We start from the raw sequence: 16525 nt of genomic DNA, 5'->3' as shown, positions 1-16525 counted from the left end.
GTCCTCAGAATACCCACGCATCATCCAGGCGGATACTTGATTTCAGGACTGAGGGAGCATCACAGTATCAAGGGCGTTGCCTCTTAAGTGTCCTCTTTCAAGAGTGTATGCTGAAGATCTTGTGGTATATTCCTGACCAATACTTTCCCTTCAACCAGTCTGTAAGCTGGCAGCTACTGAACTAGTTGGACTGAAAGGTCTGTTTCCGTGCTGTACATCTCTATGACTCTATGGCTGCAGTTTCTACATTACAACAGAGTACACAATAAAGGACTTCTCTGTCTGTAAAGTGTCTCGGTGCAGCCCGAGATTTGTGAAGGGAGCTTTCCCAGTGCAGGGAGAGTGGGTGACAGGGACAAGTATCTGACAGGGATGGGGCTGGGGGAACACCCTGCAGCAGAGAAATGATGGGGTCGGACACAGGGATCTGTCAGTGATGCAGAACATGAAGAAGGCGTAGTGCTGGTCTGGAATAAGTATTCCTGAGGAATTCAGCAGCAGGGAAAGGAGTGGGGGTGGGAAAGTAAGGCTCAGGAGCTGCCAAACATGAGTTCAGCTGAAAGGCTTGCTTTAATATAAATGACGTGAGCTGTTTCTTATTCTTCAATGTCCCAGCGACATGTGGTGTCCAGACAAGCGAGCCAGAAAATTAACAAGGGGCTGGACGCAGGCTGGAAGCAGTCATTGGCTCAGGAGCTGAACTCAGGATCTAATTTAATCCATGTGGAACCTCAGGGGGGGCTGGGCACCAGGGAGGGAGAGAGAAAAGCCAACATGTGGAACATGGGAATGATCTCCTCTTTCAAACCTGAGGGTTTCATTTAAAGGCAAATTAAGTCCGGCTTTTAAAATCACTCTAATCGATTCCAGGCAGATGGAAGCTTTTGGCGGGGAGTGGGGTTGGGGGGCAGGGGGAATGGACCAGGCGAGGTAAATTAAAGAGATGGGGCCTCACTGACAATGTTATTTCAACTGCTCTCCCCACCCATCCCAACCTTCCCATTCATTTGATCCAAAATTAAATGCTTACATTGCACTAGCTACACATCATACCTCCATGGTTTTAAAATTAGAATTAGAATCCCTAAAGTGTGGAAACAGGCCCTTCAGCCCAACAATTTCCCTTCCCACATGGGTGAAGATGCCCTCCTACGCATCTCATCCACATCTCACCCCTCCACCCTTGAGCCCAACCCCTCCAACTGTAACAAGGACAGAACGCCCCTGGTGCTCACCTTCCACCCTACCAACCTTCGCATAAACCACATCATCCAAAGACATTTCCGTCATCTCCAAACAGACCCCACCACCAGGGATATATTTCCCTCCCCACCCCTTTCCGCCTTCCGCAAAGACCGTTCTCTCCGTGACTACCTGGTCAGGTCCACGCCTCCTCCAACAACCCACCCTCCCATCCTGGCACCTTCCCCTGCCACCGCAGGAATTGCAAAACCTGCGCCCACACCTCCTCCCTCACCTCCACCCAAGGCCCTAAAGGAGCCTTCCACATCCATCAAAGTTTTACCTGCACATCCACCCATATCATTTATTGTATCCGTTGCTCCTGATGCGTTCTCCTCTACATTGGGGAGACTGGACGCCTCCTAGCAGAGCGCTTAAGGGAACATCTCCGGGACACCCGCACCAATCAACCACACCTCCCTGTGGCCCAACATTTCGATTCCCCCTCCTACTCTGCCGAGGACATGGAGATCCTGGGGCCTCCTTCACCACTGCTCCCTCACCACCAGACGCCTGGAGGAAGAACGCTTCATCTTCCGCCTCGAACACTTCAACCCCAGGGCATCAATGTGGACTTCAACAGTTTCCTCATTTCCCCTTCCACCTCACCCTAGTTCCAAACTTCCAGCTCAGCACTGTCCTCATGAAATGTCCTACCTGTCTATCTTCCTTTCCACTTATCCAGACCACCCTCCCCTCTGACCTATCACCTCCATCCCCACCCCCGTTCACCTATTGTACTCTTTGCTACCTTCTCGCCAGCCTCACCACCCTCCCATTTATCTCTCGACCCTGGAGGCTCCCTGCCTTCAGTCCTGATGAAGGATTTTTGCCCAAAACGTTGATTTTCCTGCTCCTTGGATGCTGCCTGACCGTCTGTGCTTTTCCAGCACCACTCTAATCTAGACTCTGATTTCCAGCATCTGCAGTCCTCACTTTTGCCTTCAGTCCAACAAGTCCACACTGACCCTCCAAAGAGTAACCCACCAGACTTATTCCTCTACCCTATATTTACCCCTGACTAATGCAGCTAACCTACACATCCCTGAACACTAAGGGCAATTTAGCATGGCCAATTCATCTAACCTGCACATCTTTGGACTGTGGGAGGAAACCAGAGCACCTGGAGGGAACCCACACAGACACGGGGAGAATGTGCAAACTCCTCACAGACAGTCACCCGAGGCTGGAACTGAACCCAGATCCCTAGCACTGTGAGACAGCAGTGCTAACTACTGGGCCACCGTACTGCCCAAAGATTAGAATTGAAGTTATCATGTGATAAGCGGAGTCCCTACAGTGTGGAAACAGGCCATTTTGCCCATCGAGTCTTCTGAAACGCATCCCACCCAGACACACTCCTCTACCCAATCCTTGTAACCTTGCATTTTCCCATGGCTAACCCACCTAGCCTACAAATGTTTGGACACTGAGCAATTTAGGACGGCCAGTCCAGCTAGCCTGCACATCTTTGGACTGTGGGAGGCAACTGGGGCACTCAAACTCCAACAGACAGTCGCATGAGGCTGGAATTGAACCCAGGTCCCTGGTACTGTGAGGCAGCAGTGCTAACCACTGAACCACCGTGCTGGAACAGTGCCTCTTCCTTATACCTGGGGGATGGTTAAGGGAAGGAAAAAGGTAATGGGAACACAATTACTTCCAGCAGAGGGGTGAGGGCAGATGATTACACGTTTTCAGCTGCGTTTACCATTCAGTAGAAACTGAGGCAGCCCCCCCCCCTCCGTCCATGTGCAGACAGACCCACATAACGCTAGAGGCTTGGGTTGATAAATGGAAATTATTTTTAAAATTTTGTGCTGTTGCAAGTACCAGGTGATGCCCATCTCCAATCAGAGAGAATCTCTCCTTGACATTCAAAGGCTTTACTGTCATGGTACGCCCCTTTGTTAACATCCAAAGGGTTGCCATGGAACAGAAACTGAACTGGTTCAGCCATATAAATAAGAGCAGGTCAGAGGCTGCATTCTACAATGTAACTCACTTCCAGTGACCACCAGCTACAATGGAGAGGCAATGGCATATTGGTATGGTCACTGGACTCATAATCAGCAGATTCAGGGAATACTCTGAAGACTCAGGTTTTATCCCACCATGGCAGAATCCAAAATCTGGAATTAAAAATCTAATGCTAACCACGGAATTATTATTGTAAAAACCCATCTGGTCCATGAATGTCCTTTTAGGGAAGGAAATCTCTCTGTGACTCCAGACCCAAAGCAAAATGAATGACAGTTTACCCTCTGAAATGACCCTCGTTGGATTAAAAACTGTTAACAAGCCTTGAGACAGGAATGAAAACAGACAGATCCCTTGACATTACTGATACACTGAAAATGACCACCTCCCCTCCCTTAGCCAGGAACAGGGGTCATTTACACCATACATACTCTTTAGAATCGACTCAGCTCTGTATCATTTGATATTGAATGATTTATTGTTACTGAAATTTTACAGTGAATAATATAGTAAGATACATCAAAAAGCTTCAACTGTCCCCACAATCCAGCGCCATTTTGAATAGTTTAAGAATAAAAAGATAGAACAGAGAGAGAATAGTTTAAGAATAAAAGAATACAGCTGGAGTAGAGTCCATCTTCCTGCTGCTGCCTCTGCTATCATCCAACTCGCCAACCACACCTGCGCTGCCCCCCCCCCGCCTCGCCAATGCCTGAGTTGGCATCCTTCATCGGTGGGCCCACCTTGGAGATTACGCTGCCAATGCCAACTCCCATTCTGGATGTACACTTACCCCACAACCAGGAGTTCAAACGTGTAGAAAGAACCTGATATTGGAAATATCTCACCGTTCCCTCAGAGTCACTGGGTCAAAATCCTGGAACTCCATTGTTAACAACACCAATTGGACTATTGGGACCCAACTTGTGGTCATAGATAGAGTCATAGAGATGTACAACATGGAAACAGACCCTTCGGTCCAACCTGTCCATGCCGACCAGATATCCCAACCCAATCTAGTCCCACCTGTCAGCACCAGGCCCATATCCTTCCAAACCCTTCCTATTCATATACCCATCCAAATGACTTTTAAATGTTCCCATTGTACCAGCCTCCACCACTTCCTCTGGCAGCTCATTCCATACACGCACCACTCTCTGTGTTAAAAGTTGCCCCTTAGGTCTCTTTTATATATTTCCCCTCTCAGCCTAAACCTATGCCCTCTAGTCCTGGACTCCCCCACCCCAGGGAAAAGACTTTGCCTATTTATCCTATCCATGCCCCTCAGTTTTGTAAACCTCTATAAGGTCACCCCTCAGCCTCCGACGCTCCAGGGAAAACAGCCTCAGCCTGTTCAGCCTCTTCCTGTAGCTCAAATCCTCCAACTCTGGCAACATCCTTGTAAATCTTTCAAGTTTCACAACATCTTTCCGACAGGAAGGAGACCAGAATTGCACACAATATTCCAACAGTGGCCCAACCAAACACTCAATTTCTTTAGTCATCCAGCATTCCCTAAACCTACGAGCCTTCCCTTTCACCCTGACAGGAATATACTTTCTCTGGATTCTTTTTATCTCATTTCTGAAGGCTTCCCATTTTCCAGCCATCCCTTTACCTGCGAACATCTGCCTCCAATCAGCTTTCGAAAGTTCTTGCCTAATACCATCAAAATTGGCCTTTCTCCAATTTAGAATTTCAACTTTTAGATCTGGTCTATCCTTTTCCATCACTATTTTAAAACGAATAGAATTATGGTTGCTGGCCCCAAAGTGCTCCCCCACTGACACCTCACCTGCTCTGCCTTATTTCCCAAGAGTGGGTCAAGTTTTGCACCTTCTCTAGTGGATATATCCACATACTGAATCAGAAAATTGTCTTGTACACACTTAAGAAATTCCTCTCCATCTAAACTTTTAACACTATGGCAGTCCCAGTCGATGTTTGGAAAGTTAAAACCCCCGACCATAACCACCCTATTATTCTTACAGAATACTGAGATCTCCTTACAAGTTTGTTTCTCAATTTCCCTTTGACTATTAGGGATACATTAAATGAGAGCTATTAGCGTTATTGATCGATGGGAGTTGCCTCAAATGCTGCCTGACTGGCTGTGCTTTTCCAGCATCACATTTTTTGACTGAGACCACTGCATTGCTGCCTCAGTCCAGTAGCCATGCAACTCCTTTGGAGATCATCTTACCTTGCCTTCATGACTTGCTCTGTCTCATCAGCTCTATCCCACATAAATACCATACCTTGCTGCATGCATGTTTAACGTGTTGTTGTTTACAGACTTGCTGCTTACCTGCCTGCTGGGTCCCCACACTGTGAAAGCAGGCCATTCGGCCCATCAGGTCCTCACCGATCCTCCGAAGAGCATCCCACCCAGACCTGCACTCACTCTCTCACCTCTACCCCACCCCTGTATCCCTGCATTTCCCATGGCTAACCCACCCTAACCTGCTCACCACTGGACACTATGGAACAATTTAGCATGTCCAATCCACCTAACCTGCACATCTTTGGACTGTGAGAGGAAACCAGAGCAAACCCACACAGGCACAGGGAGAATGTACAGACTCTATACAGACAGTCACCCGAGGGTGGAATCAAACCCGACTCCCTGGGAGCAAATTACTGCAGAGGCCAGAATCTGTACTGAAAACAAAAAATGATGGAAATCACTGCAGGTCAGGGAGCATCCATGGAGAGAGAGAGAGAGAGAGAGAGAGCGCAAGCTAACGTTTCAAGTCTAAATGACTCTTCATCAGTTCCCCAAGCCCAGGCGTGCCTCTGGAGAAAGTTACTGCTATTGACTAGGTATGCGTGCAGGAGAATCCTCAATGATGCGAAATTTGTTCATTTGGCCTCTTGTCTGATTGCACGGCGTGGCCTCTATCCATCTACGCAACATCCCTCACGTACCACAACTCAAAACATTCACATTTCAGTCAGACTACACTTGTTGTGTAGCTTTGGCCAAATTGTAACTTGCCATGTCCTGTTTCTAAACCAGCTGCCAGAGATTATTAACTTAGCTCGGCCACAGAAAAGTTGCAGACCAGATAGAAAAGGCAACCCCCCCCCCCACCCCATTTCTTTATCAGGAAGGTCAGATGACAGCAGCAGCAGTGCTATATCACCCCAGGTTATTGTCACAGATACTTCCCCATCATTCTTAATCTTTCATCTAGAAAACTTCAAGTGTGCTCCACTTTCTTCAAATGCTGTTTAAAAAGAGCCCTCAACCACGAGAAGCAAATGTCACACTCCGTCACACACTTCAATAATTTCCAAATTGTTTGATTTATGCTTCCATACAGCATTCCTGCACTTGGCGCCGTTCCAAGTGCAGTTCAGTCAGAACTAAAACAGTGTTAAGAAATTGACACAAAATTCTTTTACAAGCAGGGGATTATAGATGCTAAGTTCTTATGGATCTAATAAATGTAGGAAATCCTGGCTATCAGTTTAGTGTATCACACTGCCCTTTGGAAAAGCCCCAGTAAAGCCCTGTACTCCAGCACCAAAACAGTTTTCACTGACCCTTTATTCAGAGGATTACGGGTTGTCGAATTTAAATTAGCTCGATTAACTCAGGAGGTCATGATGAATCATTTCGGTGTATCACATCAGAAAACGCTAAGAGTTCCACAAAAAACATACACGCACACACAAACCAATGCACACTCACACATGCAGACACATTTTCTCACACACACACACATACACATACAGACACACACATAAACTAGTTACATACACGCACGCATATATAAACACAGAGGCACATAAGCACACACATAGACACAAGCACACACGCACAGACTCACACGTACACAGTCCGTTTATAGTTGCAATGCAGGTAAATGCAGCAGCCATTCTGTGCATGGCAAGATTAGATTAGATTACTTTATAGTGTGGAAACAGGCCCTTTGGCCCAACAGGTCCACCCGCCGAAGCGCAACCCACCCAGACCCATTCCCCTACATTTACCCCTGCACCTAACACTGCGGGCAATTTAGCATGGCCAATTCACCTGACCTGCACATTTTTGGACTGTGGGAGGAAACCGGAGCACCCGGAGGAAACCCACGCAGATCCCACAACCAGCAGCGATATCAATAAACCCTGGTTGCCTGAGTTAGTTGTCTGTTGGCACTTTATTCAGAGGTAGCCTAGAAGTCCAGGTGATATCGTTAGGCACACTAACACTCCTTATCCTGAAACAGCATGGCTGCTGGCCCTTTGGAGAGTAGGAGAGAGATCTGCCTTGCAGTCCCATGAATTACATAGAGGCCAGACTGGGTAAGGATGGCAGATTTCCTTCCCTAAAAGGACATTAGTGAATCAGATGGATTTTTAAACAGCAATTAATGCATGTTGCATGGTCACCATAACTGAGACGAACTTTCCAAAGATAGTAATTGAATTTAACTTTCGTCAGCAGTGAGATTTGAACCTGTGTCAATTAGCCTGGGCCTCTGAATTTACTTTTATTCATTCATGGGATGAGGGCATCTCTGGCTAGGCCAGTATTTATTGTCCATCCCTAATTGCCCAGGGAGCGGTTAAGAGTCAACCACATAGCTGTGGGTCTGGATTTACATCTAGGCCAGACCCGGTAAAAATGGCAGATTTCCTTCCCCAAAGGACATTATTGGATTAATCGCTTGGTAAAAACAGAATGACTGTCTTCTGCACACAATATGGGCATGGCTGGGAGCCCAAAAGTGTTTTGTTTTGAAATATTGGAACTCACTTTATTTCCTATCCTTCACATCCCCTCCTCCCATTCATCTCCAATAGTTGACCCCTGGTTGGCCCTTTCGAAAGTGAAATTCAGTAGATTTTTGGTATCCAGACTGGTACTGCCAGCCTTTGAAACACGCAATCCTCCTTTAGCTCAGATGCTAGGAGAGCTATAAGAACTAAAATTAGGGATATTGTCATGTGTATTCAGGGGTACAGTGAAAAGTGAACAAAGTCACTATTCCTGGAGCTATCTTAGGTAAAAGATACCTGGGTTCAAAATAGAAAAACAAAGAAATAAATTAAACCAACAACAGATTATTGCCTCATTACTGTTTATGGGGTCTTGCTGTGCTGCACGTCCTACATTATAACCAGGACTACTCTTCAAATGGACTTCATTGGCAGCAGAGTTTTTGGAACATCCTGAGGTCCAAGTCAAATTCCTGGGCAATGTAACCACAAACTTTTCATTTTCCATGAATCATTCCATAAAATCCATTTCCCTTTGCCCAGTGGTGTGAGTGTCGATTCAGTTTCTCCGAGGTTAGAGCTGCTCATCACATAATAACAACAGCATCAGATATTCTTACAATTCTGGTGCAATGGGCTGTCCTCATAGATCAGTTTGTAAAGACAGTGCAAAACTGAACCGTATGGCCCAAAAGGGTCTCAGGCCTGATCCCTGATCTCTGCCACACCAGCAAGGCTGAATCTCAGTAGTCACAGGAGTTTTACCATCTACCATTCACTCCAAAAGAAAGGAAAAATAATGATCAGGATTCCTGTTGTGATGATACTAAGGCTTTAAGAGGTGTATTTAATTCTGGATTTTGTTTGAAGAGGGTTTTTCAAGGCAGAGTTACAGAGCTGTCCATTTGAATCCAATAAAGTAAACAGCTTATGAATTTTTTTAAAGTTGGAACAATAGAAGCAGATTGAATGGGTGGGGTCAAGCTCCTACAGAGGCAGGATTTTTTAGTCTGAGTTTTTCAGTAGCAGCTGGATCCTCTTGAAGCTGGATGTGGAAGCTGTTTTTCCATTCTCTGTTACAGCTAAAATCTGGGATTCTCTTTCTGCAGCTGAAATTGCATGTGAGATCATCTATTTTACTGAATTTGCCTTTGCCAAGGGTGTGTTAATGAGTCATTACTATATTGGAACATTTAGTAATTAAACAGTTCTGGTCACCGCATTATAAGAAGGATGTGGAAGCTTTGGAAATGGTGCAGAGGAGATTTACTAGGATGTTGCCTGGTATGGAGGGAAAGTCTTATGAGGAAAGGCTGAGGGACCTGAAGCTGTTTTCGTTGGAGAGAAGAAGGTTAAGAGGTGACTTAATAGAGACATATAAGATAATCAGAGGGTTAGATAGGGTGGACAGGGAGAGCCTTTTTTCAAGTATGGTGATGGCGAGCACGAGGGGCCTAGCTTTAAATTGAGAGGTGATTTATAGGACAGATGTCAGAGGTAGTTTCTTTACTCAGAGAGTAGTAAGGGTATGGAATGCTTTGCCTGCAACGGTAGTAGATTCGCCAACTTTAAGTACATTTAAGTTGTCATTGGACAAGCACATGGACGTACATGGAATAGTGTAGGTTAGATGGGCTTCAGATTGGTATGACAGGTCAGCGCAACATTGAGGGCCGAAGGGCCTGTACTGTGCTGTAATGTTCTATGTTCTATGTTCTATTATTCTGTTAAATTTTCCAAGAGAGTTAAGTTATTCCGATTTCTTCTTTCTTTTGTTGTATTTTAACTAAAGTGTGCGAATAAAGTGCATTTTGCTTCAAGCTTGATAGTTTGACCAATCAAATTGCATCTGGAACACAACACCTGGCTCTTGCCTTCAAAATAAGAAAAAAATTGGGGTCGAGGCTCTCCTCTTAATATATTTTGTGGGAGTTTGATCTGGACCATAACACTACTTCGAATCGCAAACCAATGTGCCTGGAGGAAACTTTACTTTTATAGCCAAATGGCAGCTGGGTGACAGGATACACAATACTCTGGTCAAGCAGCTGATTAACTGGCTCAACGATGAGGAATGGAGTGAGACACCAGAAGGCAAGTAGTTAATTAGGGAGACAGGATGCCTCCTTGCGGATCTTTGGGACACCCGCACCCACCAACCCCACCGCCCCGTGGCTGAACACTTCAACTCCCCCTCCCACTCCGCCAAGGACATGCAGATCCTGGGCCTCCTCCATCACCAAACCCTTACCACCCGACGCCTGAAGGAAGAACGCCTCATCGTCCACCTTGGGACCCTGCAACCACACGGGATAAATGTGGATTTCAACAGCTTCCTCATTTCCCCTCCCCTCACATTATCCCAGTCCCAAGCCTCCAACCCAACACCACCCTCTGGACCTGTCCATCACTCCCATCTGAGCTATCACCTTCTCCCCCACCTTCACCCACCTATCGCTTTCCTAGCTACCTACCCCCAGCCCCACCCCCTCCCATTTATCTCTCAGCCCTGGCCCACAAGCCTCATTCTTGATGAAGGGCTTATGCCTGAAATGTCAATTCTCCTGCTCCTCAATTGCTGCCTGACCTGCTGCGCTTTCCCAGCAACGCACTCTCGACTTAGGGGTGTTAAGAGAGGAGTACAGTAAACAGGAATAAACAAATGAAGAGGGCACTTAACTTTGCATATGTAACTACATAACTACATAGCTGAAGAGACATATTTTTATCAAGATCTTCCACCAGACTGAGGAGGCTTCAGGCCATACCACATCCAACAAGCTGCTCTGAAGATTCTGCTCACATTTTGAGAGCTTCGATAAATTCCAGAATAGCAGCTGAGACAATCCAAAGAATTCTAAATAAAGCCGTGCACAGCATTATTTTTTCTCCCATTATTAATGTCTCCTTTTAAATAAAAAAATCCCAGGATCTGAACCTAAATCCTTATTTAAGCGAATCAGTTCTTATCTGGGTCAGACCTATTCGTGTATTGAGTTTCATCAAAATTCATCTATTAGGTGTTTAGATTAGATTACTTACAGTGTGGAAACAGGCCCTTCGGCCCAACAAGTCCACACTGCCCCGCCGAGGCGCAACCCACCCATACCCCTACATTTACACCTTACCTAACACTACAGGCAATTTAGCATGGCCAATTCACCTGACCCGCACATCTTTGGACTGTGGGAGGAAACCGGAGCACCCAGAGGAAACCCACGCAGACACGGGGAGAACGTGTAAACTCCACACAGTCAGTCGCCTGAGGCAGGAATTGAACCTGGGTCTCTGGCGCTGTGAGGCAGCAGTGCTAACCACTGTGCCACCGTGCCGCCCACGGTGTTGCAGGAAATTGTTTTGCAGGAAATGGCCAATTGGGGTATAAATATTATTTCTGCCTCCCTTCAGTAGTGGAGACAATAAAAATCACCAGTAACCAGTGACAATGTTTCCGTTTTATGCAAAGTGTAGTTCTGTCTCTAATTCTGACCTATCCCTGCCAAGGATGTAGACAGTCCTGGGGGTTTACCCCCCTCTGCTGTGCAAAGTCAGAAACAACACTTTCTGGTTCTCAGTCTCTGTCTTCACGTGGACAGGCAGGGGGCTGGAAGAACCCAGCAAGACAGGCAGCATCAGGAGAAGTCAATGTTTCGGTTCTGTCTTACAAATCCTGCCTCTGCAGGAATGGCCAACCAGGGTGTGTCCTTGCAGGGATAGCATTTTTATTCCGTATCTACGAGTTTCCCAGTAGCTGAGTTTGGCGAATATTGCAGGAACTTTGTAAGGAATGATAGGAACTGTACCGAGGTGTCAATAGAAGGGTGGATTTTCTGTAAATTCACTGGGCAGGAGGAAAGTCCTTTTTACATTGAGACCAGCACAGTCCTAGAATGTGGTTATCTCTGGCTGGGCCCAGCATTTATCGCCTGTCCCTAGTTGTCCCTTGAGAAGGTGGGGGTGAGCTGCCTTCTTGAACTGCTGCAGTCCACCTGCTGTCCACAATGCCCTTCGGGAGGGGAATTCTAGGATTTTCGTCCAGTCATAGTGAAGGAATGCCAATATGTTTCCAGCTGAAAATGTGTTGCTGGAAAAGCGCAGCAGGTCAGGCAGCATCCAAGGAACAGAAAGGATCGATGTTTCGGGCATAAGCCCTTCTTCAGGAATGAGGTAAGTGTGCCCAGCAGGCTAAGATAAAAGGTAGGGAGGAGGGACTTGGGGGAGGGGCGTTGGAAATGCGATAGGTGGAAGGAGGTCAAGGTGAGGGTGATAGGCCGGAGTGGGGTGGGGGAGCGGAGAGGTCAGGAAGAAGATTGCAGGTTAGGAAGGCAGTGCTGAGTTCGAGGGATTTGACTGAGACAAGGTGGGGGAAGGGGAAATGAGGAAACTGAAGAAATCTGAGTTCATCCCTTGTGGTTGGAGGGTTCCTAGGCAGAAGATGAGGCGCTCTTCCTCCAACCGTCATGTTGCTATGGTCTGGCGATGGAGGAGTCCAAGGACCTGCATATCCTTGGTGGAGTGGGAGGTGGAGTGTTGAGCCACGGGGTGGTTGGGTTGGTTTGCCCGGGTGTCCCAGAGGTGTTCTCTGAAATGACGGTGGATGATACGCTGTATATGGAGGTTGGTGGGGTGGTAGGTGAGGACCAGTGGGGTTCTGTCCTGGTGGCGGTTGGAGGGGCAGGGCTCAAGGGCAGAGGAGCGGGAAGTGGAGGAGATGCGGTGGAGGGCATCGTCGATCACATCTGGGAGGGAATTGCGGTCTTTGAAGAAGGAGGCCATCTGGTGCCAGTGTAGCTGCGGAAGATGGACTGTTGCACATATCCTACGAAGGGGCAGGTATAGCTGGGCCCCATGTGGGTGCCCATGGCTACTCCTTTGGTTTGGAGGAAGTGGGAGGATTGGAAAGAGAAGTTATTCAGGGTGAGGACCATTCCCCCCAGACGTGGTCGATGATGCCCTCCACCGCATCTCCTCCACTTCCCGCTCCTCTGCCCTTGAGCCCCGCCTCTCCAACCGCCACCAGGACAGAACCCCACTGGTCCTCACCTACCACCCCACCAACCTCCATATATAGCGTATCATCTGCCGTCATTTCCGCCACCTCCAAACGGACCCACCACCAAGGATATATTTCCCTCCCCTCCCCTATCAGCGTTCCGAAAAGACCACTCCCTCCATGACACCCTCGTCAGGTCCACACCCCCCCCACCAACCCAACCTCCAATCCCGGCACCTTCCCCTGCAACCGCAAGAAATGTAAAACTTGCGCCCACACCTCCCCCTTTACTTCCCTCCAAGGCCCCAAGGGATACTTCCATATCCGCCACAAATTCACCTGCACCTCCACACACATCATTTACTGCATCCGCTGCACCCGATGTGGCCTCCTCTATATTGGGGAGACAGGCCACCTACTTGCAGAACGTTTCAGAGAACACCTCTGGGACACCTGCACCAACCAACCCAACCACCCCGTGGCTGAACACTTCAACTCCCCCTCCCACTCCACCAAGGACATGCAGGTCCTTGGACTCCTCCATCGCCAGACCACAGCAACACGACGGTTGGAGGAAGAGCGCCTCATCTTCTGCCTAGGAACCCTCCAACCACAAGGGATGAACTCAGATTTCTCCAGTTTCCTCATTTCCCCTTCCCCCACCTTGTCTCAGTCAAATCCCTCGAACTCAGCACCGCCTTCCTGACCTGCAATCTTCTTCCTGACCTCTCTGCCCCCACCCCACTCCGGCCTATCACCCTCACCTTGACCTCCTTCCACCTATCGCATTTTCAACGCCCCTCCCCCAAGTCCCTCCTCCCTACCTTTTATCTTAGCCTGCTGGACACACTTTCCTCATTCCTGAAGAAGGGCTTATGCCCAAAACGTTGATTCTCCTGTTCCTTGGATGCTGCCTGACCTGCTGCGCTTTTCCAGCAACACATATTCAGCTCTGATCTCCAGCATCTGCAGTCCTCACTTTCTCCTCCAATATGTTTCCAGGTCAGGATAGTGAGTGGCTCGGAGGGGAACTTGCAGGGGGTGGTGTTCCCATGTATCTGCTGCCCTTGTCCTTCCAGATGGAAATTATCGTGGGTTTGGAAAGTGTTGCCTAAAGATCCTTGGTAAATTTCTGCAGTGCATCTTTTGGATAGATGGTATACACTGCTGCTACTGAGCATTGGTGGTAAAGGGAGTGGATGCTTGTGGATGTGGTGTCTATCAAGTGGGCTGATTTATCCTGGATGGTGTCAAGCTCCTTGAGTGTTGTTGGAGTGTTGTCCCCATCCAGGCAAGTGGGGAGTATTCCATCACACTCCTGACTTGTGCCTTGTAGATGGTGGCAGGCTTGGGGAGTCAGGAGGTGAGTTACTCGCTGCAATATCCCTAGCCGCTGACCTGCTCTTATAGCCACAGTATTTACAGAGTCCAGATGAGATTCTGTCAATGGTAACCCCCAGGATGTTGATAGTGGGGGATTCAGTGATTGTAATGCATTGAATGTCAAGAGGCATTGGTTAGATTGTCTCTTATTGGTGATGGTCATAGCCTGGCATTGTGTGGTGTGAATGTTACTTGTCACTAGTCAAACCAAGCCTTGATATTATGCAGATCTTGTTACATTTGAACATGGACTGCTTCAGTATTTGAAAAGTCATGAATGCTTCTGAACATTATGCAATCATCGGTCAACATCTCCACCTCTGACCTTATGATGGAGGGAAGGGCACTGTTGAAGCAACTGAAGATGGTTGGGCCTAGGACACTACCCTGAGGAACTCCTTCAGAGATGTCCTGGAGCTGAGATAAATGACCACCAACAACCACGACCATCTCCCTCTGTGCCAGGTATGACTATAGCCAGCAGAGAGATTGCCCTCTGATAACCATGGATTCCAGTTTAGCTAGGGCTCCTTGATGCCATACTCAGTCAAATGTGGCCTTAAGTGTATTTGAGATAGAGATAGATAGGCTCCTGATTAGTAACAGGATCCAGGGTTCCGGGAAGAAGGCAGGAGAATGGGATTGAGAAACATATCAGCCATGATCAAATGCCTGAGCAGAATCGATGGGCCAAATGGCCTAATTCTGCTCCTATCTCTTATGGTCTTATGGTTTTGACATCAAGGGCTGTCACTCTCACCTTATCTCAATGTCTAGAGCAAAATGTTCCATTTTCCAACCTGGTGTTGAACAGCGAGAATGAGGGTTTTGCTAACGAGTGGTGAAAGGTCTGTTTACATACATAATCATGCCTTAACACCTCATTCTTTCCTAATTTCACTCCATTAATATGCAGTTCCCCATTCTCCCATCGCTGGATAGAAACTAGATGGTGACAATTCCCAGCACATTCGAGAGTGCCTAGTAACTCCTGCTCGTTGCTCGGTCCTCTACATTTTTGACTCCAGGCACCAACGTCTCAGGGCACACTCCATAGGCAGTGACTGGGCACACACCGTGTGCAAGGAGCTGGTCACTGATATGTACCAGCCACACCATATCACCACGACATATCTCCCATTCACTTACAACAGGCTTCTGAACTTCAATGCTGCAATTTGGAGGGCACTGGCACTTTTCATTGGAATGCTGCTTCCAGGACACTTTCCACACTTTCCGGATGGGCACCCGGGTTTGGACCAGACATGGAGCTGTTGGCTCTTCCCTTACTCTGTGGGTGCTCACTCACTTTGTACCTGCTTGAAAACACATAGAATCCCTGTGTCAATGTGCCAGCCACGTAACACTGAACACAATGTCCTGTTGTCCATTAAATAGCCACAAAGTCTAAGGGGCGAAAAAACTGCAGATGCTGGAATCCAAAGCAAAGAGGCAGGAGCTTGGGAGAACGCAGCAAGGCAGGCAGCATCAGGAGGTGGGCAAGTCAGCGTTTTGAGTATAACCCTTCTTCAGTTGTCCACCTCCTGATACTGCCTGGCTTGCTGTGTTCTTCCAGCCTCCTGCCTGTCCAAGGGGAGCAGTTGCTTAGTCAGGTTAAAGGAGACCCCCTCCAGGCAGTAAGTCAAGGGCAGCTTCCTATCTCAGTCCAGGGGCCAGGGCACAGTCAGTCGGCTCTTTGCAGGGCCCAGGGTCGGGGGTATGTGCCTCTACAGTCTGGGGAATAGGCCATAGTCAGCTCTGTGAGGCCAGTACAAGCCATTTACAAGTTCGCTGATGACACCACCATAGTTGGTCGAATCTCAGGTGGCAACGAAACAGACTACAGACGGGAGGTGGAAGACCTGGAAATGGTGGACTGAGAACAACCTAGCTCTCAATGCTGGAAAAACCAAGGATACCATTATTGACTTTGGCAGGATGTTACTCATTACCCCCTCCCCCACCACCCCGTACACATTAACAGCACAGAAGTGGGATGAGTGGAGAGTGTCAAGCTCCTGGAAGTGGTCATCCACAACAAGCTTTCTTGGACTCTTCATGCGGATGCACTGGTTACAAAGGCCCAACAATGTCTCTTCTTCCTCAGGCAGCTGAGGAAATTTGGCATGACAGCGGATACCTTTGCCAACTTTTATAGGTGCGCCATCGAGAGCATTCTGTCTGGATATGTCACTACTT

The sequence above is a fragment of the Chiloscyllium plagiosum genome, unplaced genomic scaffold, assembly GCF_037043375.1.
Source record: "Chiloscyllium plagiosum isolate Xiang-an unplaced genomic scaffold, Cpla_swu_hap1 HiC_scaffold_21, whole genome shotgun sequence".
In the NCBI taxonomy this organism is placed as follows: domain Eukaryota; kingdom Metazoa; phylum Chordata; class Chondrichthyes; order Orectolobiformes; family Hemiscylliidae; genus Chiloscyllium; species Chiloscyllium plagiosum.
The sequence above is the reverse complement of the archived record's forward strand: the minus strand, read 5'-3'. Positions refer to the sequence as shown.